Source organism: Phascolarctos cinereus, unplaced genomic scaffold (genome assembly GCF_003287225.1).
Source record: "Phascolarctos cinereus isolate Bilbo 61053 unplaced genomic scaffold, phaCin_HiC Scaffold_8;HRSCAF=390, whole genome shotgun sequence".
NCBI lineage: Eukaryota > Metazoa > Chordata > Mammalia > Diprotodontia > Phascolarctidae > Phascolarctos > Phascolarctos cinereus.
The window spans coordinates 24926282-24950389 of record NW_027556291.1 but is presented as its reverse complement, the minus strand read 5'-3'; the positions used below and the strand labels follow the sequence as shown (position 1 = coordinate 24950389).

Here is a 24108-nt window from a genome sequence, read left to right as displayed (position 1 = left end):
ACATTACTCCCCCTCACGTACTTGACATTCCAACCAAATCAGCCTACATTCCATCTCCCACCTCAGAATCTTTGCATGCAATCAGGTTCCTCTTCACCTCTGCCTTCATTCAAGGCCCTGCTTCTGTGCCACCTCCTCCAAGAAGACTTTACCGATTGCTCCCCTGCCAAAATGATTTTGTACTTTGGATCCAATTTCTATTTCCTTACCTGTGTACATGACGTTTACCCCAGCAGAATGTAAACTTCTTGAGGACAAAGGCTATTTGGAGATTGTTGTTTTCTTTCATCTTTGTATCCTCAGATCCTGGCACAGTACCCAGTACCTAGTGGGCACTTAATAAATGCTTGTTGACTTATACTTTTTTCCTCTTTTTTTAAAAGAAATTCAGGGGGCAGTTAGGTGGCACAGCGCATAGAACACTAGCCCTGGAGTCAGGAGGACCTGAGTTCAAATCCAGCCTCAGACACTTGACACTTACTAACTGTGTGACCTTGGGCAAGTCATTTCACCCTGATTGCCTCACCTCCTCCCCCCAAAAAAATTCAGTCTCATTATTTTATAATGACACTCATAATTTGTCACAAAATCATATGTCACTTTGGCATTTCCATCATCCATGTGAACATGTCTGAAAGGCCATATGATACAGTAGGAAAAGCATCTGCTTTTGAGTCAGAAGACCTGGGTTTGAATTCTGACTCTGTATACTCTGTGTGACCTTGGGCACGTGACTTCACTTCTCTGGCCCTCCACTTCTCCATCTAGAAAGTGGTCAGAGTAGACAAGATAATCTCTCCGATCCCTTCCAGTTCTCAATCTATGATCCTATGCATTCCCAATCATTTTCTAAACTCCTTGGAATGCTGTTTTAATCATTAGCATCTTGTTGGCAATGACCCCATTGAATTGTTTTCCAATTTTGCAGCTGGCCGAAAGGTCAAATTTGATGAGAGCAGCAGAGAATATCTGTGAAAGTGTCCTGGCTGCGAACCTTATGCATGAAAGCCATGGGTACCACAGATGGGCAGAGGTTTCCCATGCCGAGATGGTGGCAACATCACAAGTGAAAATGGGGGAGATGGGACTCCACAGTTGGCAATGTAAAAATGTTTGGGTGCTGGCGACACGTGAGTCATGAGTCTGATATGGCGTCCAAAAGGTAATCAAATCTTAGGTTACATTAAGAGAAGCCAATTTCCATCCAGTAATAAGGAAGCTAGAGTCCTGTACTCTGCCCTGGCCAGACTATTTATGGAATATTGTTCCACATTTTAGAAAGCACACTAATGAGTCAAAGAGGATCCAGAGGAGGGCAGCCAGAATAGTAAAGGGCAACAGATTTGTGCCAGAAGGGAATATGGTGAAGGAATTGGGGATATTTAGCTTATTGAAAAGAAGGCTATCATAGTATTGTGGGATCATATATTTAGAGCTGGAAGCTTCCTTAGGATCATTTAATTCAATCCCTCCATTTTGTTGATGAGGAAATTGAAGACCAGAGAGAGGTTAAGTGACTTTCCCATTGTACACGTAGTAAATGACAGAGGTGAGATTTGAACCCAGGTCCTTTGACTGCCAGTTTAGGGTTCATTCCACTGTATCATGCTGCTTCTCCCATAACGGCCATATTCAAGTACCTGAAAGAAGGGAATCCTGTGCAGGGGGGATTTATTTTGCTTGACCTCAGAGTGGGAAGAACAAGGTGACATTGGTGGAAGTTGCTGAGTGGCAGATTTCCGCTTTCTTCCTGGCAGAGGACTGGCCTGCCCTGGAAGATGGTGGGCTCCCCCTGGCTCAAAAGAGTTTCAAACGTAGGCTGGATCCCCTACAATTACAGAAGGAATTCTGACACTGCCCCCTCTGTCCATTGCACCTAATTCTGCCCTCTGGGGCCAAACTAAACACTCCCTGTCTCCTTAGCCCTTTAGACTCTTACATTGGACTTGAAAGCTTCTGAAGCAGCTTTCAACGCTAAGATTCTGTAAGTCTAAGGTTCGGTGAAGGCTCTGAAATGTGATGACTCATAATTTGTCACAGACTGGACCTGTGCAGTCACCTGCAACGGGTCATCTTTTCCACATTATTTATTGAGCATCAGGTCCTAGAGAAGGATTATACCAGCAACTGTGTTCACTTTGGAATTTTTGGAACCTCACTCACTGGGCATGGTTGGCACCTGAGAGCTGATACCCCATAGTCTCTCTCTAAATGCTCTTGATGTAGTATTTAAAGATGAAGATTCTGATGATCAGGACAGGCCCTGAACAAATCTGGGAAGTTTGTCTTCACTGACCTCAGTTTCCCCTTTCTGTACCCTTTCCCTATTGGTTGTTCTGCCATCTCATCCTTTCCTACTGCCCTCAAAACCTATTCTTAGGAAAGGATGAGATGGCAGGTACTAGTTATTTACATATATGTGTGAATATGTTACCTCTCTCTGGGTTATTTGCATTTAAGCCTTGTTTCTATTTGTAGAATAAAAGACTTTGGCCCCTGGTAAAAAGTATTTTAGGCAATAGTGAGCCATGGTGTAAGGCAGTGGCACCAAACTACATAGAAAGATCCCTGAGGCCTGCATATTGATTTAGTTTTAAAATATAATATTAACTATGTTTTATTGTATTTTTATTTATCTTGTTAAATACCTCCCAATTACATTTTAATCTGGTTTGGTGGCACTTGGAAGCATTGTGGGCCTGCGGGCTGTGAACCACATGTTTGATACCTCTGGGGTAAGGCGTACCAAAGTACAGACCATAGAACCATAGATACAGGGCTGAAGGGGACCTTGGCAATTGTCTAGTGGAACCCCTTTCTCTTACAGAAGAAAAGACAAACCCAGGTGAGGTAATTGACTTGGTCTCAAAGCTACACAGATAGTACGAGGGTCACATTCGAACCCAGGTCCTCTGACTCTAACCATAGTTCTGCAGACTATGCAGTGCAATCTTTTTGATATCTACAGCAGTCTTGCCCTGTTGACATCAGTTGCAGCCGCGAGGACTACACTGTACCGCACAGCTAGCAGTGTGCTATGGGCACTTGTCCTCAGCCTCTTGGTTGAAGCTAAAATTTATGGGGCTTTTTTTTATCCCCATTGGGTGCCTTTAAGTGTTCTCACATCTAACAAACTGGGAAAGACTGGGACAATTCATTAAAAACATTAAACCATTAAATCAATATGTAACATAAAACATAAAATCATTAAATTCATTAAAAACAAAACAAAACTCCTTCTGCTTGTCTGCCTGATGGCACATAATGGAGCTTAACTAAAGTTAATTTTGATGTCAGGCTTTTGTCAATGTATAGATATATACATTGTATACAATGTATAAGGCTATAGCCTTAGGCTTATGGTTAGTCCAAACTCTTTGCTCAAAAATGAGGGCGTGGCCATGGAGTGCGGCCCACCTTTGGGGAACTTGATGGATTTAGGTTCCTCTGAGACAGCAAGCTCCATATGGGCCAACAGTGGTGTATGGCAGTCAAAACGCCAGTGTGGTCTTGGACTACATCGAGAAGCCCAGGGTCCAGAAATGAGGTATTGCTTCCCTTGTATTCTGCCTTGCTCGGCCCACATCTGGAGTATTATGTGTTCAATTCTGGGAGGTCATTGATAAGCTGGAGAGCAGCCAGAGCGCTGACGAGGACAGCGGGAGGACTCAACTCTGTGAAGATCAGAAGGAACTAGGGACATTTCTGCTGGAGAGGAGCGATGGCTTACGGGATCAGGACAGGGGGAAAGATATGAGCGCCATCTTCAAGTATTTGAAGGGTTGTCACGTGGGAGAGAGATTAAACGTGTCCTTAGAGAATCGGATTTTTGCGTGACAGAAGGAAATCTTCCTAAGCATTAGAGGCACTCAAGAGTGGAATGGGCTGCCAAGGGAGATCAAGGATTTCCTTTCACTGGAGATCTGCAAGAGTAGGTCAGATGATCACTTGTCAGGAGCGGATGATGGTTTGCTACAACTTTTTTTTTTTTTTGGCAATTGGGGTTAAGTGACTTGCCCAGGGTCACACAGCTAGTAAGTGTCAAGTGTTGGGTCTGAGGCCGGACTTGAACTCAGGTCCTCCTGACTTGAGGGCTGGTGCTCTATCCACTGTGTCACCTAGCCGCCCCTGCATTGAACAACAGTTTGCGAAGGCCCTTCCAACTCCATGATTCAGTGATTTCTCTCTCCTCCCCAGTAAGGCACTGAGAAGCTTAAAGCTCATTCTAAAACAACTTTCAATATCTGGAAGAAAAAGAATCATTCATCATAGCAGCAAGAATAGTGCTTCTATCCTAGCTTGGTAGCATTACATATCAGCCATCTACAGTGATAAAGCATAACGTATAGGGAGAAACTATTGATGTGAATTATAGACTGGAAGGTGGATTTTAAAAAAAAATTAATAGATGAGGCAGGTACATGGTACAGCAGAAAGAGCATTAGGCCTGTAGTCAGGAAGACCTGAGTTCAGAAACAGCCTCAGATAGTTACTAGCTGTGGGATGCTGGGCAAGTCATTTAACCACTCTGTGCCTCAGTTTCCTCATCTATAAAATGGGGATAATAATAGCACCCACCTCCAAAGAATTGTGAGGATCAAATGAGGTGATATTTGTAAAATGTGGAGCTCAGAGTGACTGGCACATAGTAGGTGCTGTGTAAATGCTTATTCCCATCCCTTTTCCCTCCCCCCCTCCAAAGTATGCTCTGATGGTACTGACCAGTATTTGACCACCTAGCTCAGTTGGTTAGAGCAGAGATGTCAAACACCTGTGGCCCACAGCACTCCTGAGTGGGGCCCAAGCCAGGTAAAATGTAATTGGGAAGTATTTAACAAAATAAATAAAAATATAACAAAATATAGATAATATTACATTTTAAAACAAAGGCAATCTGTGGCCCAAAGAGGCCTTTAGGTGCAGCTTAGTGGTCCCCGTTTCTATCTGGGTTTGACATCACTGGGTTACAACACCGTTTCAATGAGACCAGGTTTCAGTCCCTACACGCTCCACAAAAGTTCTGGGAACTAGGAAGTGTGAATGTTGTTCCAGGATCACAGAGGAGGAAGGCAAGGCTAGAGAGGCAAGGTCATGTGATCTATCCAAGGTCATACGGGCAATAATAATTGGAGCCAGGATTCAAACCCAGGTCCCCTGGTGCCCAGGCCTAAGCAGTGCTGCCAGGATTTCGAAAGGAAACTCTCCTGACTATTTGAGAGAACATTACAGGCACAGCCATCTCAGTGACAGGCCAGCAAAATCACTTAAACACCTCCACTCCTGTCAGTTGGAGGTCGTGCCTCTGACAATGAAGAGCCAAATTACAGGCCTGGAGAATGTGGCTGGGAGAACTGTTTGGAGTAAAAAGCCATCTGGATTTCCTTATGGACTTGAAACCTAGCCCTGATTCTCAATGGTTCCAAGATCTTCCTTAGAAACAGAGACAGAGTTTTGTTCATAGATTTGAGCAATGTGAGCTGGGTCTGGCAGAGGCTTTGGGACCAGTTTTCAGACCCTTGCATTGAATGGCACAGATGGCTGGGGGTGAGCCTGTAAAGGCTGGGTAGCCCTAGTGAACTATGGGAACTGTACTGTCAACAATGAGTGCTAGTCTTCCAAATCCTGCAAGGTCTTACAAAGCTAGGTGTCAGCAACCTCCCTAGTACTGAGGCCCTCCAGGGGTCAGCAGTACCTATGGGGGGGGGCAGTGGCAATCTAAAGGCTTAGGTAAGGGAGAAGAGAGGGACTAAGGCTTTGGGAAGCACCAACAAAGATGACATCATGGATCTCCTGAAACATTGATCACAGGCTTGGAAGTGGAAGGGCCCCTAGACATCATTTAGCGCAGTGACCTCCTAAGAGGTCCCCCAGAAGGGCTTGCCCAGGCTTCACTAAGTTTGCTCTTTTTTGAATGCTACATCACACATAGTACATATAGCTTAAGGCTTATTATGTATTGCTGTATTTATTTTGTGTATCTGGCTCTTCCCCGATAACTAGCCTTCAAATTTCTTGACGTCGGATACCGATACTATCCCCCAAATAGCCCTGGCACAGGGATGGGCATAGAGCACATGGTCAAATACTTGCTGCTTGTTGGAAACATTTAGATTTAATTCAAGTTGCAGCCAATAAAAATGTAGGTAGTAAGTGGCAGAGCCAGGATTCAAACCCAAGTCCTTTGGCTCTCAGTTTAGGGCTCCTTCGACTGTACCAGAAAGTACTGTCTTCTTTCCTGGGAGAATAGGCCAGGGACATTGGATGCACAGAAAGGGAATTTGGGGGCTTAGAAGGTCAAGGGCAGCATCTTTTCACGTTTTTTTCTGTGGGCTATTGCCCATCAGTGCCATAGTTTGCTTCCTCTTTCCCTAGGGGATTGGGATTACCAGTACATACTTCCAGGCTGTTGAGGTGAGGGTACAGGGAACCATAGATAGGAAGACAAAGACATTTAGCAGAAGCAGTGAAAGAAGTCATGATAATAAAAGTGTTCTTGGAATGTCTTCCATGATCTTTCCAACTCGATCTTCTCAGCTGAGAGTTGTCTCTCCTCCCATTTTCCTAGGTTACCATATTGCCCATAACACAGCCTACTTTGTAATGTGTTTATTTTGGCATACATTGTAGATGACGAATAATACACCACATGTCATAAATCCGTGACACCTTTAGGGGGTTAGAGGACTCAGAGGTGGAAGGGACCTGAAGGGCCATCCCATACACCATGAAAAAAACAAAACCCATCTAATGAAAGAGGTGAATAGGAGCAGAGCCCAGATCTGACCTCAAGTCCTCTGACTCTTGGATTGGCACCTTGTTGGTAAACTCTAAGCTCTTTGAGGGCAGGAACTGTGCCATTTTCCATCCTTGTGTCCCTAGTGCCTCATACAGTGGCTTACGTATTGCAGTCACTTGGTGTATGTTGGCTTGAACTGGGAATTCATCTACTAAAGTCTGGAGAACTATCTAACCGTGCATCAAAGATTTGTTCTTTTCACCTGCTTCCCCCTTATATGAAGTTCTTCCCAACTACTCCAGGCTTCACTAAGCTTGCTCTTTTTTTGAATGCTATATTGCACACAGTCAGTACCATATAGCTTAAGGCTTAGTATATACTACTGTATATATTTTATGTATTTGGCTTTTCCCCCATAACTAGCCTTCAAATTTATTGATGTCAGATACCAATACTATCACCCAAATAGCCCTAGCACAGTGCTAGGCACAGAGCACATGGTCAAATACTTGCTGCTTGTTGGAAACATTTAGATTTAATTCAAGTTTCAGCCAACAAAAAGCAATTTTGATGATGTTTTTCTCCTTCATGTGTGTATTTGGAGACCTTCCACAGCCTGGCTTCTACTGACCTCTTCTATCTCATCACCTATAATACTTCCAAAAGAAACTTCCTTGTAGTCAAAGAATGTTATCCCTAAACAAGCAATTGTGGAAAGAAAACTGCATTTGAAGTCAGCAGACTTTGGTTTTATATCCCACCCCTGCCACTTATTAGCTGTGTGACCTTGGCTGGAGCAAGCCACTTCCCCTCATCTGAATTCTAAGTTATAGTTATTCCTACCTCCTCTGCTGCTCATGTGAATTCTGCCCTTGCTTGTCCATCACTGTTCTTAACTACCTCTGAACATAGCTATCTACCCCTCTGAGCTCTGAGTCCACTTACTACTACCTATGCCACTCATTTGGCACATAGAACCATATGAGCAATCTGTGATTCTCTTTGCCAGGCACAAAACAAACAAACGAAGAAACAGACCAACCAACCTGGTGGACAAGGGCTGTATCTTTGCATCCTTGGCCTAGCTGGCATACAGTAAATCAATACTCAAGTATAGGCATTATTGACCATAATCCAGATAAATTTGAATCCAAGCTCCATCCACTTTCTCTCTCAAAGCCTCAGTTTCCTCAGCTGCAAATAGGGCTAATACTCCCTCTGTCTACATTGTAGCCAATGAAAAACCCTACTGCCACCCAAAACAGGTATCTTGGGGTCAGGCAACAGGAGAAATTATAGGGAAAATAACTGGAGCGGAGTGCCAGGCCTGCACCACTGAAAGTGCTTTGTGAACTTTTTAACATGCTAGAGGAATGGAAGTAGCTTGCTTTGTTTTCATCTTCAGTGGTGATTTTCTTGAGGCATATGGGAAAATATCATTTGAGGGTGTGTTATTTTGGGAAGAAGTGGCTATAGTGTATTTATTCACTTCCCGGTTGAGCCACTGACCTAACAGTATGGCAGTGCAGCTGCATTGCCACCTTGTGGAAGAAAGGGAGAACACAGAGTCAAATGTGAGATGCGGGGGGGGGGGGGGGGGGGCGCCGCGGGGGGGGGCGGCAGGGTATGGGTGTGTCTGGAGGGATGAGTGAGCCTCATGAGTATGATCTAATTGTTCCCTCAACAAGTTAGGGGTATTCTCACCTCTGTGATTCGACGTGGAATGGAGAATGAGATTAGGCCATAGAATGTCAGAGCTAAAGGAGATCTCTGAAACCATCTGGGCCAAAAGTTCTTAACCTGGACTCCACATACCTCTAATTCGTGGGTACTTTTCATGGAGGAGGAAGGGGGTCTTGGAACTTGTAATATTTTAGTAACTGTTTTTCAACATTATTGGTTTCCTTTGTAACCCTCTGCATTTTATTTTATGCATTAAAAAATCATTGTTCTGAAGAGGGGTTCATAGGCTTTACCAGATCACCCAAAGGATCCATGACACAAAAAGGTTAAGAACCTCTGATCTAATCCAAGCCTTTCATTTTATAGAGGAGGCATCTCAGGTCCTGGGCAGGAAAGTGACTTACCCAAAGTTACATAGCCAGTAAGTAGCCAAGCTGGAATGTGAATCCAGATCCAAAGAACATTAGATTTGAAGACAGACAACCTGAGTTCAAATCCTGCCTCTACCATTTTCAGTCTTCTTGACTTTGTTCAAATCACTTAACCTCTCTCAGCCTCTGTTTCTTCATCTGTACTACTGGAATAGCAGTAGTATTTACCTCACGGGGTTTATGGAGATTAACTGAGAACATACATACATACATACATACATATATACATACATATATATATACACACACATATATGTGTATACCCATATATATTTATATCACACTTTGAAAGTTTTAAAGCACTATATAAATATCAACTGCTATTATTATTATTCCACCTTTCCTAAATCTAGTTCCTAAGCTATCCATTTTGCTCCCTGCAGTCAACTAAGTCTTATCCTTAAGTTGTTCCTCTTCTTCCTCAGGGGGAAATCTTCGCATTAACTGGGACCTCTAGAAGCCAGATAAACCTTCAAGATCTAAAGGAAGGTAATCATAGCACTAGGTAACCCTCTTTCTCATGTGAGTTTTTTATTAGGTCTGTTGGTTGGCAGCCACTCAACACTGTTGCTCACAAGCCCCTACCAATGTGTTTACCTTTTCTAATCAGCCAGAGGACACCATTAGTTCAAAACAAAGGCATTTCATGTAATAATATAGTAATAAAAGTAGCAATAGAACAATTCCTTCATAAACCTGGGTTGTATTCTTCCACAAATACATTTATCATCAGTAGGAGGAGTAAGCATGTCTAGCAATCACACATCAAGACACAATATATTGTGAAAGGCATGTGGCATGAGAACATATGAGGAGGGGCAAGCCATGAGCCTTATGCTTCAGGGATACTGTTGCCTTCTTTTGATATCATCATTCTGCTCTCCACTGAGCATGCTACTCCATTGTCTTGTGGCTGCTGTTATGCTTGCTTCCTGGAATGTGCATTGTCTCTAATGGGAAGTACTCTGCGAGTTGCTGCTGGGCATCTCTGCCCAGTGCATGGTCAAGCTTCTTTCTGCTAGCAGCATCTGGACTTTCTCCCTTCAGTACCATCTGCTGGCCATTTCAGCTCCCATTTTCTAGAGTACAGTAACCAGATAAGACTCTCCCTGATAAGGACAGGTTGGCATCTCCTTTGTTACAGCTAGAGGCTATAGGCCACCACACCTAGCTAAGGAGACTGCTGAACAAAAGTCACTAGAGTGCTTCTGAGCTAACAGTCAATCTTTTTCAGCCTTCTGTATCTGGGGCTGAATCTCAAACGGATGATCTGATTTAGCTAAGATCCTCTCTCCGCCTGGCATACAAATGAATTGGAGCTAGAACAAAAGTTAAGGAAAGGAGTTAAGGGTGTTGTCTTTCAGCCACCTGATTGCATTATTTACCTTTATTACACAAATCTATCCACATCAACACCCCCAACCATGCCCACTTTAAGGTTACATTGTAGCCAATGAAAAGCCCTACTGTCACCCAAAACAGGTATCTGGGGGGTCAAGCACCAGGACAGGTTATGGGGGAAATAACTGGACTGGGGTGCCAGGCCTGCCCCACTGAAATCACACCCTGCGTGCAGCTGTCTACTCTGCCTATGAGCAGGGAGCATTCCTAGGGCAAAGAGAAGGCCAGATTAGTCCTGTTCTCTCTCACCCCCCACCCCACCCCATAAATCCTGCTCATACCTTAAAGTTTTGTCATAAATCCCAAAAGCTTTTCCCTCCCAACAACCCCATAAAATAGGTAGCACAAAACTTATTATCCCAGTTTTACAGAAGAGGAAACGTAGAGGAGGAAATTGAGTCTCTGAGAGGGGAAGTGATTTGCCCACAAGCAGAGGAAAGTGGAGGAGCCTTTACCTTTTTTGTTTTTCTTTCTATTGCACTATATGCTGCTTTGGCATGGGTGTGGAGGCAAGGACAGTAAGTAGGAGGAAGTGAGCAGCAATATGAGGGGCCCTTGGCAATGGGAGTGAGAGAGATGCTGATGGCGGTGGGAGGGGGGAGAACAAACACGTGCAAAGTGCAGGAGAAGCCGGTGGAGGGTGAAGGCCTTCAGAGCGGACCCAGCTTCTTGGATTCAGTGGTAGCACAAGGAGAAGGCTGGGATCGGCACGGGAGAGGGAAGTCAGGGAGGAAGAGGGAGGGGAGAGCAGCTGGGGAACAATGGGGCCAGGGAACCAAACGTACAGCCCAGGAGATTTAGTTGTTCTCCCCTCCCCACCCCACCCCCAGCTCCCACCCCTTCTCAGCTCACTTCGCCTCAGAGAAGCTTGGAAGCAGGTGTGGAATGTTGCTAGGTTGGGGGGGGGGGAGGACTGTCACCCCATGGCTATGTTCTTGTGGCTCCACTGAGATCTCTAAGCCAATAAATCATGTCTCTTCAAAACAGGAAGTCAAGGTCTATTTGCCAACTGGTGCTTTGAAAGGGGAAGCGGGAATGGGTTTTATTTAGGCAGCATACATGACCATTTCAGGCAAGGAGAAATAGGTGATGAAAGGTTGGTTAGGTTGGAGGCATCGTGATGTTGTGAAGAGGCCTTGACTTGGCGTGTGAGGGGCCCCTAAGCTTGAATCTTGCCTCCAAAACTTGCTAGCTAGTTAGCCCTCAGCTAACAAACTAACCTCTCTGAGCCTACCCTTCTTCCTTTGCAAGATAGTTATCTACAAGGTACATGCACCCTCTTCCTCCCAGGGTTGCTGTGAGGAAAGGGCTTTGCTGATGCAGCTTTGGGGTAGTGTCAAGAGGCCTGGCCCAGGAGATATGAGTTCTAGTTCTTTCCCTGCCCCAGACCAGCTGTAGGACCTTGGACAAGTTACCTTCTTTCTTTGAATCTGTTTTCCCCTCTGAGGAAATTGGACTAGATGATGATTGCTAAGAGTCCTTCTGGCTCTGATATTCCATAACAATTCATGCTTCCGTACTCTGAAAATGCTATCTAAATGTGAGTTCATATTTCCAATAATAATAATAAAAAATAATGTTAATAGTTCACATTTCTATAGCACTTTTGCCTTCCCTACAACAACCTCATGAGGCAATCAGTGCAAGGGTGAGTACCCCTGTTTTTATAGGCCATGTTCTCATAGGCCATGAGCTAGGCGTGCAACACTCTTGGCCCAGGACAGGCTTGCTACATCGTTTAGGGCTAGTCCTTCTGAAAAACTGAAATCCTCAAAGTTCGTCTTTGCTGTCCTGCTTCCACTGCCTCTGCCCTTTGCCAAAGTGCCCCTGTGTTCCAAAAGCACCTCTCCTGTTTACCTTCCCTTCCTCCCTTTCCCCCATCCAAAAATTAGGTGTTAGGAACTAATTCATCTAAAGCTAATAAGCTAAACCCTCCAGGGACATTTTACCTTTGAAAAGGCCCAGACAAACTCTTTAATAGGTGGAATTTCAGGGAGTGTTGGGGAAATGTTTTTGAGCTAAGCTTACCAGCCCCTAAAATTACCCCCTTTCAGAGATCCCCACCTACTCTGCCTTGGGCAAGGTGGGACCATCTGGATTCAAACTACCTGTTTCCATGTCAACATCCCTGGGATGAGAGTGACATTGGAATTCTGCCAGATGGGCTGCTCACCTTAGCTTGCACACTTCAGACCAAACCTATGCTGGGAGGAGGTAGAAATCAATCTTTCAATAAGTGTGTAAAACAAAATTACCCACCTGGGGTAGGCAGGGCTTCACTGGGAGAGGCTAGATAGGGACTGTAGGAGAACTATGGGACCACTCTGCCCCTCCCCCCAGCAGGGGGCATAAGTATGTCCAGGGTGATTCTAGGGCAGAGTGATTAGAGATATCCCACAGTGGAAGAGATCCCCCTTACAAGAAATCTTTCAACAAAGGCTAGATGACCACTTGTTGAGGATGATATAGAAGGGCTCTTTAGCCAAGTATGGGTAGGACTTCATGGCCTTGGAATTCCTAGCCAACTCTGAAATTCTGGTAAAAATATCTGACTTTGAAAAGTCAGAGCTTACTATGGTGGCAAGAATTGGAAATCGAGGGGATGCTCATCCATTGGGTGATGGCTGAATGAGTTGTGGTATGTGATTGTGATGGAATACTATAAGAAGTGATGAGCAGGATGCTTTCAGAAAATCCTGGGAAGACTTATATGAACTGATGCAAAGTGAAGTGAGAAGAACCGGGAGATCATTGTGCACAGTAACAGCAATGTTATAATGATGATCAACTGTGAAAGACTTGGCTACTCTGATCAATACAGTGATCTAAGACAATTCCAAAGGACTCATAATGAAAAAATGCCATCTACCTCCAGAGAGAGAACTGATGAACTCTGAGTACAAATTGAAGTATAACTTTCTTACTTTATTTTTCTTGCTTTTTTTGAAATATAGCTAATATGAAAATATATTTTGCATGATTTCACATGTATAATTGATATCATATCACATGACTTCTCAGTGGGTGGGGGAGGGGTGGGAGGGAGGGAATTTGGAATTCAAAATTTTAAAAGAATGTTAAAAAACAAACAATACATTTGAAAAAATACTTTTTAAAAAGTCAGAGCTAAAATAAGAGAATTACCATTAAATCGTGTGTGTGTGTATTTAAAATTCCTGATGCTACACACACACACACACACACACACACACACACACACACACACACACATGATTTAATGGTTCTTCCCCAACTTAGCCTTAGAGAAGATGGGATTTAAAGTGATTTCCTTGGGAGCTGCCCAGTGGTGTAGAACAACTGGCGTGGCAGCCTAGACCAGTGCCTTCTCTCCCTCACATGAGAACAGCGCCAACTTCTCAAGTCAAGACCAGGTAGCGGGCTTTAGGTACAAAGAGGTAACTCATCGTGCAGTCTGCAGCTTCCTTGGCATCCTACTTCCTGAACTCCTCCCTAACCAACCTCCCAGATGGCCTTCTACCTACTGGTCTGTCTTCAGTACTGTAAAGAAGAGAGCAGTGGATTTGGAATCAGAGGACCTGGGATAGGATTCTAGCTCTTGTGCTAACTCTCTGTGTAAGCTTGGGCAAACCATTGCCCCTTTCGTTGCCTCAGTTTCCTCATCTACAAAATGAAGACATTAAACTAGATGATTCCTATGATCTCTTCCAGACCTAAATTCTACAGCTAGCTTGCTGATCTCCTTCCCACCCCCTGCTGCCCTCTCCTAACTCTTCACTCTCTGGCCTCAGGCTTCCCCGATCAGACTCGTTCATGCCTCCTTCCCACCCTTGCTATATCTTCTGGCGTCTGCTCTTGTCTCTCATCTGTGATAGTCTTAGCACTATGGTCATTGCTGTGGAGCTACAAAACCAATCATAAGTCACAGTGTGACCCTCAAGGAACAAGGAGGAAATTAAAGAATTCCATTGCAATGAAGCGTCGGTCAGTGGTACCGACTGGAAGTATACCAAAGTTCCAAGAAGGGGGATTCAGTGGGGGCTGGTGTAGTCTGAGAAGTCATTGTGGATGAGATGAGGAGAGGAGAACAGCATGGATGAAGGCTTGGAGATTGGAATGAATGGAGTGGGAGATGTGTGGAAGAATAAAAGGGAAATCACTGCAATGGGGGTGGGAGTGGGAAAGTCTGCCAGAGGAGTTCTGAGTGGCTACAGAAGATGGGGGAGGCATTGTAGGTTCTTGAGCAAATCAGTAGTGCAAAGACAAGGGTATTTTAGGAGAATTCATCTATTAGCGGTGGCCATTCTGGCTCAAAGCAGAGAGCCTGGGAAGTCGGGGTGGTTGTTGTGGTAATGTTGAGTGACCAAGGCCTGAACTAGGGCAGTGGCCATGAGCACCAAAAGGGTTGAGCAATTCTAAGAGACATTTCAACGGAAGTAGCCACGGGAGCCTGGATCTGCTCTAGGCAGACCTAGATCTCGGGATTCTAGCCTGGAATGCTGGGATGCTCTCAGTACAAGGTGGGATCGTGAAGTGGGGCACTCTGGGAACTGGGCCTCGGGAACGCAAAGACAAAAACCAAAAGAGCCCCTCACCCCACCCCAGGAGTTTATATTCCGTGAGGGGTTGTTGAGAAAGGGAGCCAGCTTTAGGGGGAAAGGAAATGAGTTCAGTTGGGAACATAATGAATCACAGGAGACAAGTAAGGAGAGAAAGCAGGCTGGAGGGGCTCGGGAGGCCCTGGCCTAGGGCGGCAGAGGCTGTGGGTCTGGAGCACACGTTCAAGGGGTTTGGCAGTGAAAGGAAGGGGAGAAATTGGATGGGAGCAAGAAAGGCGGAGTAAGGGCCAGAGTAATTGTGGTCTTTGGGTTTGGTTGGGTTTTGAAGTTAAGAGAGCCTGGAGTGTGTTTGAAGGTAGAAAAGAGTCCACGGAGAGCTGGGGATTAGAGACGCTGGAAAGAAGGCGTTTTGTTGGATAGGGGCTTATTATGGGGTGCGGTGGAGGGGAGCAGGATTTGCATTTTAACAGAAGCTTCTTTGATGTGGAAGAGTCTTAAACCAAAGGAATGAAGCTTTAATCACAGAATTTCAGGTGCTTGGAGCCTGGGGGTCTGATCCTTACTCCTGCAGTCCCCCCAGGTAGGCATCTGCCTTTGCATGAAGCCTCTCCAAAGAGCCTGCAGGAGGGCTGGTTTCTAAACCACCCTTGTCTACCAGGCAATTGGTGAAAACAAATCACTGATTTCCAGAAGATAAGGTGCTGACTGATGCGACCAAAGTGTTCATTCTTCAGCTGGCTGAGGTGTCTTCTTGCAGAACCACAAGCAGTGAGTGGAGATGGCAAAGGGGAAAATGTGAGCTTGACGATAGGGAAAAAACCAAAGCAAAGTGAACCAAAACCCAACTTTCTAACAATCAGTGCTGTCCAAAAGTGAAATGGCCTCCCGTGAGGAGGTCTCTAGGTAGAAGCTAATGGGCACAACGTGGCTTCTGTGTTTCAGTGAGGATTCTTTTGCAAGTGTAGGTTGGACTAGGCATCCCTTGAGGCCCAGCCCAAACTCTCAAATTCTGTGCTTCTGTGACAAGGCTTTAGGTGTGTTACCAAGGAAAGAAATAAAGATAATTGCCCTGGTAATTAAAAGACAGACTTTTTAGGGCCTGTTTTTTTCCCTTTATGAAAAGTATGTTTATCTGAGTTTTTGGAGGAATAAGAAGCATCTTCCCTTTCCCACAGGTTTTCTTTTCATGGATTGTGTTGTCTCCACAAACCCCAGCTCTACCCACAATTATAGACAATGTAAGAGCTGGGAGAAAGCTTCGAGATTACTTAGTCCAGGGCCTGTTAGCCTTTTTTGTGTTCTGAAGCCCTTTGACCATCTGGTGAAACCTTTCTCAGAATCGTGTTAAATGCCTAAAATAAAATATAGAGCATTACAAAGGAAACCAATTATATGAGAATAAAGCTCTCATTTTCCCCCATCTGAGTTCATAGACCCCCAGAAATCTGTGACCCCAAGTTAAAGACCCCCTAATCTAGTGCAACTCCTTCACATTATAGAGGAGAGAAGTGAGGCCCAGAAATGGGAAGTAACCTGAGGTCACACAGCAGGCTGGTGTCTGAGCTGGGATTAGCACCGAGGTGGCCACACTCTGCAGCCCTTCCTAACTCTACCGCGTTGCGAAGGCAAGCTCTCATTAGCTCAAGTGCTCTCCCCCACCCCTCCCCACCCTCACATACCCCCAGCTCTTTAAAATGTCAGAAGAAGTGGGGCCCAAGTGCTGTGGTTCGCTGGTGAGCTGAGAAAGGTGGGAACACCCAGGGAGGAGACATCATGAATGCAGTGCCTGGAAGTTGGCCTGCACTATCTCTCCTTCTGTCAGCTGGCAGACCTCCGACAGGAGCTGCCTGAGGTTACATAGGCCAGGCCAGGAGTCTGGAGAGGGGAGGGAGCCTCTCCTTCCCAGGGGAACCGGCTTGAATCTGCCTGCCTGAGCAGCTTGCTTAGCTCAGCTGGGGAGGCAAAGGTGACTTTCACAGTTGAAGGTTACCGTGTGGGCAGGTGGGGTTTGGTGGCTTTTTGACACACAGACTTTTGCTACAGCCTGTGCTGATGAGCCTAGGGCAGTGACCATCGTGCACCTTTCTCTCTTGTCCTGCCCTGGGGTCTCCAGAAGGCCAGCTGCCACATTGGGAGCAGACAGCTGCCCCTAGTGCGGTAACTCGGAGAGAAACGGCCTTTCCTGCCACACATTGACTCAGAAGTCCACAAATAGCCATTATCTATGTTTTATTGTATTTTTTTATTTTGTTAAATATTTCCTAATTATATTATAATCTGGTTCAATTGCACTGTAAGTATTGCTGGATGCAACGCCTCATGTTTGATCCAAAGTGTCAGTGGCTACAGAGAACTCACGAAGGATGATGATGGAAAAAAGGACATTAGATTTGGCCATGAATAACCATTGGTAACTTCAGAGAAAGCAGTTTCAACTGAATGTTGAGGTCAGAAGCCAGACTACAAAGAGTTAAGAAAAGAGAGAGAGGAAAGGAAGTGGAGGCCCAGTTTGTAGGTGGCCTTGAGGAGTTCAGGCAGGGCTGGGAGGAGAGATGGAAGAAGATCCCTACAGGCAATGGAGATCATTGTGTCCCCCAGTCTACCTAGGAGGAAAGTGAGGACCGGAGAAGGGAAGGGAAGGGATCTGTTCATCACAGAGTCAGTAGCCAGCAAGCTAGGATTCAAACCCATGTCTTCTGACTCCAGCCAGTGGAATTTGCACATTGCCCTCCAATCATAGGACCACAAGATCAGTTTCAAGCCTGAGTAAGAGAGAAAGTGATGATCTAATTGGCAGAGATCGGGAAGAAGAGGTGAGAAAAATAGGAAGTTTGGCTGTAGACAGGATGAGCTGGAGATGATATCCAAGTGGGATGGGTGCTTGGCATTAACCCGGAAATGGCTCCAGAAGTTCCTTGAGTATTAATTCAATGCCCTTCCCCCATGTCTTCATTCTTTCCCCTGGCCTAGACTAGGGGTAGGGAGCCTGCAGCAGCCTTGAGGCCACGTATGGCCCTCTAGGTCCTCAAGTGCGGCCCTTTGACTGAATCCAAACTTCACAGAACAAATCCCCTTAATAAAAGGATTTGTTCAGTAAAACTTGGACTCAGTCAAAAGGTCAAACCCAAGGATCCTAGAAGGTCTCATGTGGCCTTGACACCACAAGTTCCCCGCCCCTTCTCTAGACCTTTGTGAGGTTGAGTTCACTGACATTTGGACTTCAGATCCCTGCCCCCACCCATTCACCCACTCACTCCCACACTGAGCTTAGCTCTCCCCACCTGCTGCTACCCTGGCTTTCAGTTGCCTTTTTCCACTCTTGCCCTGAACATACCACTGAGTAACTTCTTTGCTTCTCAGCTCTGACTTGTCTATGTCTCTGAAAGATACGTGTTGCTTACACCACGTCTCCCCTTTCCATTTAGCTGAGTGTGTGACAGTGTTAGCTTTGGAGCCAGGAGACCTGGGTTGGAATCGAGTGTCTCTGTCCATTACTGGCTGTGTGACCTTCTACTTTGTCGAATGAAGGGTTTGGATTCTGCTACCCCGAAGGTTCCTTTCAGCACAGCATCCTATGACTCTCTGACCAAATGTGTACATCTTTGCACTCCAACCAAACATTCCTGGGATGGATGCAGACCTTGCAGTTTCCTTTCTCTCCCACAGTCTTCCATCCAGTGACATTCACCTCCTTACTGTTCTTCAAACGAGACTTTCCCTCTCCCAGCTATGACTTTTCACTGGCTGTCCTTCATGCATGGAATGCCCTACTTCCCCTTCACTTCCTGGCTTTCATGGCTTCCTTCAAGTCTTAACTGCAAGGAGCCTCAATGTTAGTGTCTTCCCTCTGAGATTACTTCCAATTTATCATAGATATTTTTATGTGTAATATGTTGTATCGAGGGCAGCTAGGTGGTGCAGCACACAGAGTACTGGGCTAGGAATCAGGAAGATTCATCCTCCTGAATTAAAATCCATCCTCAGGCACTCACTAGTTGTATGACCCTGAGCAATCACTTCACTCTCTCTGCCTCAGTTGCCTCATCTGTGAAATCATCCAGAGGAGGAAATGGCAAACCACAGTATCTTTGCCAAGAAGACCCCAAATGAGGTCATGAAGAGTTGTGATTGAAAAACTACAGAACAAAATCCAAAATATATTGCATTTACATAGTTGTTTGCATGTTTCCTCTCCCGTCAGGAATAAAGCTCCTTGGAGTCAGGAACTGATGGTTGGTTTTGTTCATTTGTTTGGGGGGGTTTGGGGGGGCCCTTCTTTGTAGCCACAGCTGGAGGCACATAATAAGTGCTTATTCACTTGACTCTCAGATCCCTTCCCGTTCTATCCTATTATCTTGAACTCCTCTTTCACCCCTCTGTCCAATCAGCACTTAAATCCTGTCATTTCTTCATTTTTAATTTCTCTTGCATCCTTTTCTTCCTTTTTCTACCTTTTCCCAACAACTTCAATCCACTACTTATTGTCTCTCACCTGTACTATTGTAATGGCCTCCTAACTGCTTTCCCTTCCTTGGTCCATCCTGCATACCCAACCAGATTAATCCTCCTAAAAGCCATTCTAAGATACCATTTTTCTTCCAGTGGTGTGCCGGAGCCAATTATTAAATTTTCAGGAATTTTCTGAACCAGTTGTTAATATAGCCATTGGGCAGTTCAGTCAGCTCCTACAGAAGTAATGTTATTTGTTTCTTTAAAACAATTGGTGTTAACCACAGCAGAGTGTATTTTCAGTTCATTATTGTCTACTTTAAATGATTGCAGCTTTAATAATGAATATTTGAAAGCATGTCTGAAATGAAATATTTGAAAATATTTCGGGTGCAGGGAAGACTAGTACCTCTGGTGTGAAGGCTGCCACGCCCTTTTCAGGGTGGCTCATCCACCCTTGGTGTCCATCTGTTCCACCTAACTCTCACCTGTGCCTCCAAGAAACTGTAGCATGCACAGCAGCCACACACCCCAATAAACCGTTTGGGCAGATGGGCTAAATCAGGTTGAGGGTGACCGAGGGGTCTCAAACCGGTCAGTGAGTTGGGGGGGGTGTACCCCAAGCATGTGAAGACTTCTCCTGGTGAGATGGGTAGATGAGAACAGTTTGTTCCAACTGCCACGAAGGCAGCTGAAGTAGGAGCTGTGGATCGCTTGGAGCTCGGTTAGACATCAAAACCGCCAACGTCATCCACTGCGTCTCCAGCCATCACCAGTCATCTTGACTCTGTCCTGCCACTGGACTGTGATGACTCTGGAGAACAGAGTGAAGCTGACAACTTCCTGCTACTCTGCCTCACTTAAATCCAATTTACGAATGAATCAAAGGATGCCACCCATACCATTTGAAATCGAATCAAATTGTATTTTGCTCTGATGGTGCTAATACAGTGCTAGAAAGAAAGTCTGTGGTGGCTAAGAATTTGCTAGAAATTTTTCCTAAAATCATCACTTGGTACTGTTTAAATCATCTATTGCAATTATCAATTGATAATTCAATATTTGAAACAAAATAAGTCACTCATTTACAAATATTTCTAGATAAAATGTATTCTATTTATCACCAGTGTATGGCATGCGTATCCTGCGTTGTATATTCATTTTTCTTGTTCTTCTTATTCTGGTTTGGTAAAGAGATTAGCTAAAGTTAATTTCTTGTAAGGCCTAGTTTTAATGATTAACATTGTTAAAGAATTTTCTTTCTTTCAAGTACATTACAACCAAGATCAACTAAAATTCAGAAAACACAAAAATTAATCAAATGTACCATAAGAGTTTTGAAAATTTTAAAGATTGGTACTGTAAAGCATAAATCTCAAATTGAAGATCTGATTAAGTTAGATAATTTGAAAGACATTCCATTTAGTAAAAAATAATAAATTTAATACTCTTCCTAAGAATATGTTACTAGGAAATATAATTCAAAACAAGAATTTATGTCTTATTGGACAGAAACAATGATGAAAGCATTTTAAATTATTTTGATTTATTAGGACCATCTACTTGGCCTTATGAAGAGCTAACTTCATCATGGATGACTGGTGGAAAAAAAAACTGAATGATTTAAGTGAAATTTTAAAACATGAAATTGACTTGAAAGAATTTAAGAATTTTGTAGATATAATATAATATAGAATTAAACAATGTTCCAGTCCCTGCAGCTATACATAAAGCTAAAAAGACAGTTCACACTATTGTGCTCAGTAGTGCTAAAGCTGAAAGAGGTTTAGTTTCATGAATATATTTTGTATGAGGATAAGAAATAGTTTAACGGTAGATCCTATATCGGATCTCACAGCAATAGACATATTGGGAAAGGAGTTAGTATATTGGGATGCAATTCCATTTATCAAATCATGGTTGAATTACAACATAGACGGTTATAGATAGATCAGCAAAAATCAATGAAAACATCTTGTGAGAATTAACTGGCTATGTGGAATTTACAAAAAAGAGTAGAGTATTGTATATTTTTTATTATTTGTAAATTATGTGTTAGATACCATTTACATCAGTGAAAAAATATATAATATATGTATGTATGTATGTTTCTGGTTCTGGTTGTTGTCTTTCATTCTCAAAGAGGACCAGAATGATGTCACTATGTTAGAGTCGAGTTACAGTATACCTGACTGTGGCTGATCAGGCCAATACCAGCTCGGAATGTTCTACCACAGGTCAGGCACAAATGGTCCATGTAAACATTTGGGGTGGATTCTCTAAATTTGCTCATAGAGCACAGCACCTTCTTTGAGGAGGAAACGCCATGCTGAGCGGTCCTGTGCCTGGGTCTGCCTTGTCACATGATCAATATGTGTGTGTGTGTGTGTGTGTGTGTGTGCGCACATGTGTATGCGCGCACACACACACACACACACACACACACATATATATATATATTATATATATATATATATATATTATATATATATATATATATCTCATATGCGTATATATATACATATGTATACACATACAGACTTTTTTGGAGAATTAGTTAACCATTTCCCAGCATACCACTCACTACATTCCTCCTGCCTCACATCTTTGATGGCTTCCTGACTTATCCAAGAATTCAATGATCATATCTTTGCTGGTGATTCTCAGATCTGCTCTAACCTCTCTGCTGGCCTTCAGTCTTGCATCTCTAACTGCCTCATTGAACATCTTGAACTGGGAATGTCCCATAAACATCTCAAACGCAATATGCCCCAAACTGAATTGTTATTTTTCCCCCTAAACCTTCCCCTCTTCCTAATTTCTCTATTACTTTTGAGAGTTTCATTACACTCCCAGTCATCCAGGCTGGAAACCTAGTTGTCATCCTTGCCCCATTCACTGTCTCCATCCAGTCCCCTGTATCCAATGTATTGACAAGGCTTGACAATTTCCCCTTCCTAACACCTCTCTTCTCTGACACTGCCACCACCCTGGTCCAAGTCCTCAACACCTCCCACCTGGACTATTCTAGTAGTTTACTAGTTGTCCTCCCTGCCTGAAGTCTCTCCCCACTTTAACCCATCCTCCACTCAGCTATGAAGGTGATCTTGCAAGTCTGACCATGTCATGCCTCCACTCTTCCCCTCATTCAATAAACTTCAGTGGCTCCCTATCATGTCCAGGATCAAATATAAAATCCTCTGGCATTCAAAGCCCTTCATATCCTGGCCCCTTTCTGCCTTTCCAGTCTTCTTACACCTTATTTTCATCATGTATTTTGCAATCCAGTGACCCTAGCCTCCTTGCTGTTTCTCTCACACAATACTCCATCTCCCAGCTCCAGGAATTTTCACTAGCTATCTTCCATGCCTGGAATGATCTTCCTCCTCATCTCCTCCGGGCTTCCCTGGCTTCCTTCATGTCTCAGCTAAAACCTCACTTTCTGTACAAAGCCTTTCCCAAGCCCTCTTACTCCTAGTGCCATTGATTATCTCCAATTTATCTTGTATATATCTCATTGATCATAGGCGGTTTGCATATTGCTTTCCTCATTAGACTGTGAGCTCCTTGAAGTCAAGGACTATTTCTTGCCTTTCGTTGTATCCACATAGAAGGTGCTGTTAACTTGACTTGATTATAGGATAAAATCCAGATTTCTTAATCTGGCATTCAAGGACTACCTTTCCAACCTTTATGTCCTATTAATACTTTACTTTAGTCTAGAACAGATCTACTTGCCGTCACTCACATTCATGTTTCCAATTTCAGCTTATTCCTGTAGTCCCCAGTCTTCAAGGTCCAATTTATATTCACCTCCTCTGGGAATGTTCCCTTTATTGCCCCAGTCCACAGAGTGCTGCCCCCCCCCCCCCAGCTCCTATCGTCTCTCCCCTCTTCTCAGAGCTCTTCTTTTTCTGTATCGCTTATTTGGCAATGCACCATAACGTCGCTTCTTCATTCATCAATGTCTTGTGTTCCCAGCTCAACTAAGTTCATTGGAAACGGAATCCATGCCTTAGAACCTTTCTGAGTGTTTATGTGCATCATCTCCCCCAACAAATACTGAGAACTTATGATTATGCCCAACATTTTGCTAGGTATTATGGAGTGGTAGAATTCCAAAGGAATAGTATAATTCTAGGGTCAGAGGAGCCTAGAACCTAGATCAGGGGTGGGGAACCTACAGCCTCAAGGCCACATGTGGCCTTCTAGGTCCTCGGGTGTAGCCTTTTGACCAAGTCCAAGTTTTACTGAACAAATCCTTTTATTAAGGGGATTTGTTCTGTGAAGTTTGGATTCAGTCAAAGGGCCGCACCTGAGGACCCAGAGGGCTTCCTCACCCCTGGGCTAGATCTAGGAGCAAATTTAGGGATCATCCATTTCACCTGTTCTTAATCTAGATCCTTAAGAGGTCCCATGGATAGATTTCAGGGATTCCATGAACTTGAATGGGAAAAAAAACCTTACATCTTTATTTTTATACATGGTGGCATAATTCCCATTCCTTATCATAACCTTGGGAGGAAGGCGACGTAACCTTGACTATGTCACAACTTCTCTGGACCCCCATCTACAAAATGGAGAGTTGGATTATGTTACCTATGAGAGGCACCTTCCAGATCTAGGTCTATGATCTAATAAAGTATTATTTCAATTTTACAGATGAGAAAATTGAGGCTGAGAAGACACTGAGTGACTTGTCCATGGGTCTTCTATCTGGCAGATATCAGAGCCACAATCCATACCCAGGTCCCCTGACTCTTTCCATACCTGTCTCTCAACAGTAAACAAATGTAAGGGAGGTAGGAGGTCACTGATAAAAAGCAGCATTTTTGGTAGTAGCAAAGAACTGGAAACAAAGGAGGTGCTC

General features: G+C 44.1%; 1 pseudogene; it reads left to right on the top strand.

Moving 5' to 3' along the window:
• The first annotated feature begins 1048 nt into the window (after positions 1-1048).
• Positions 1049-23228, top strand: LOC144455053 (E3 SUMO-protein ligase KIAA1586-like; annotated as a pseudogene).
• The last annotated feature ends 880 nt before the right edge of the window (positions 23229-24108 follow it).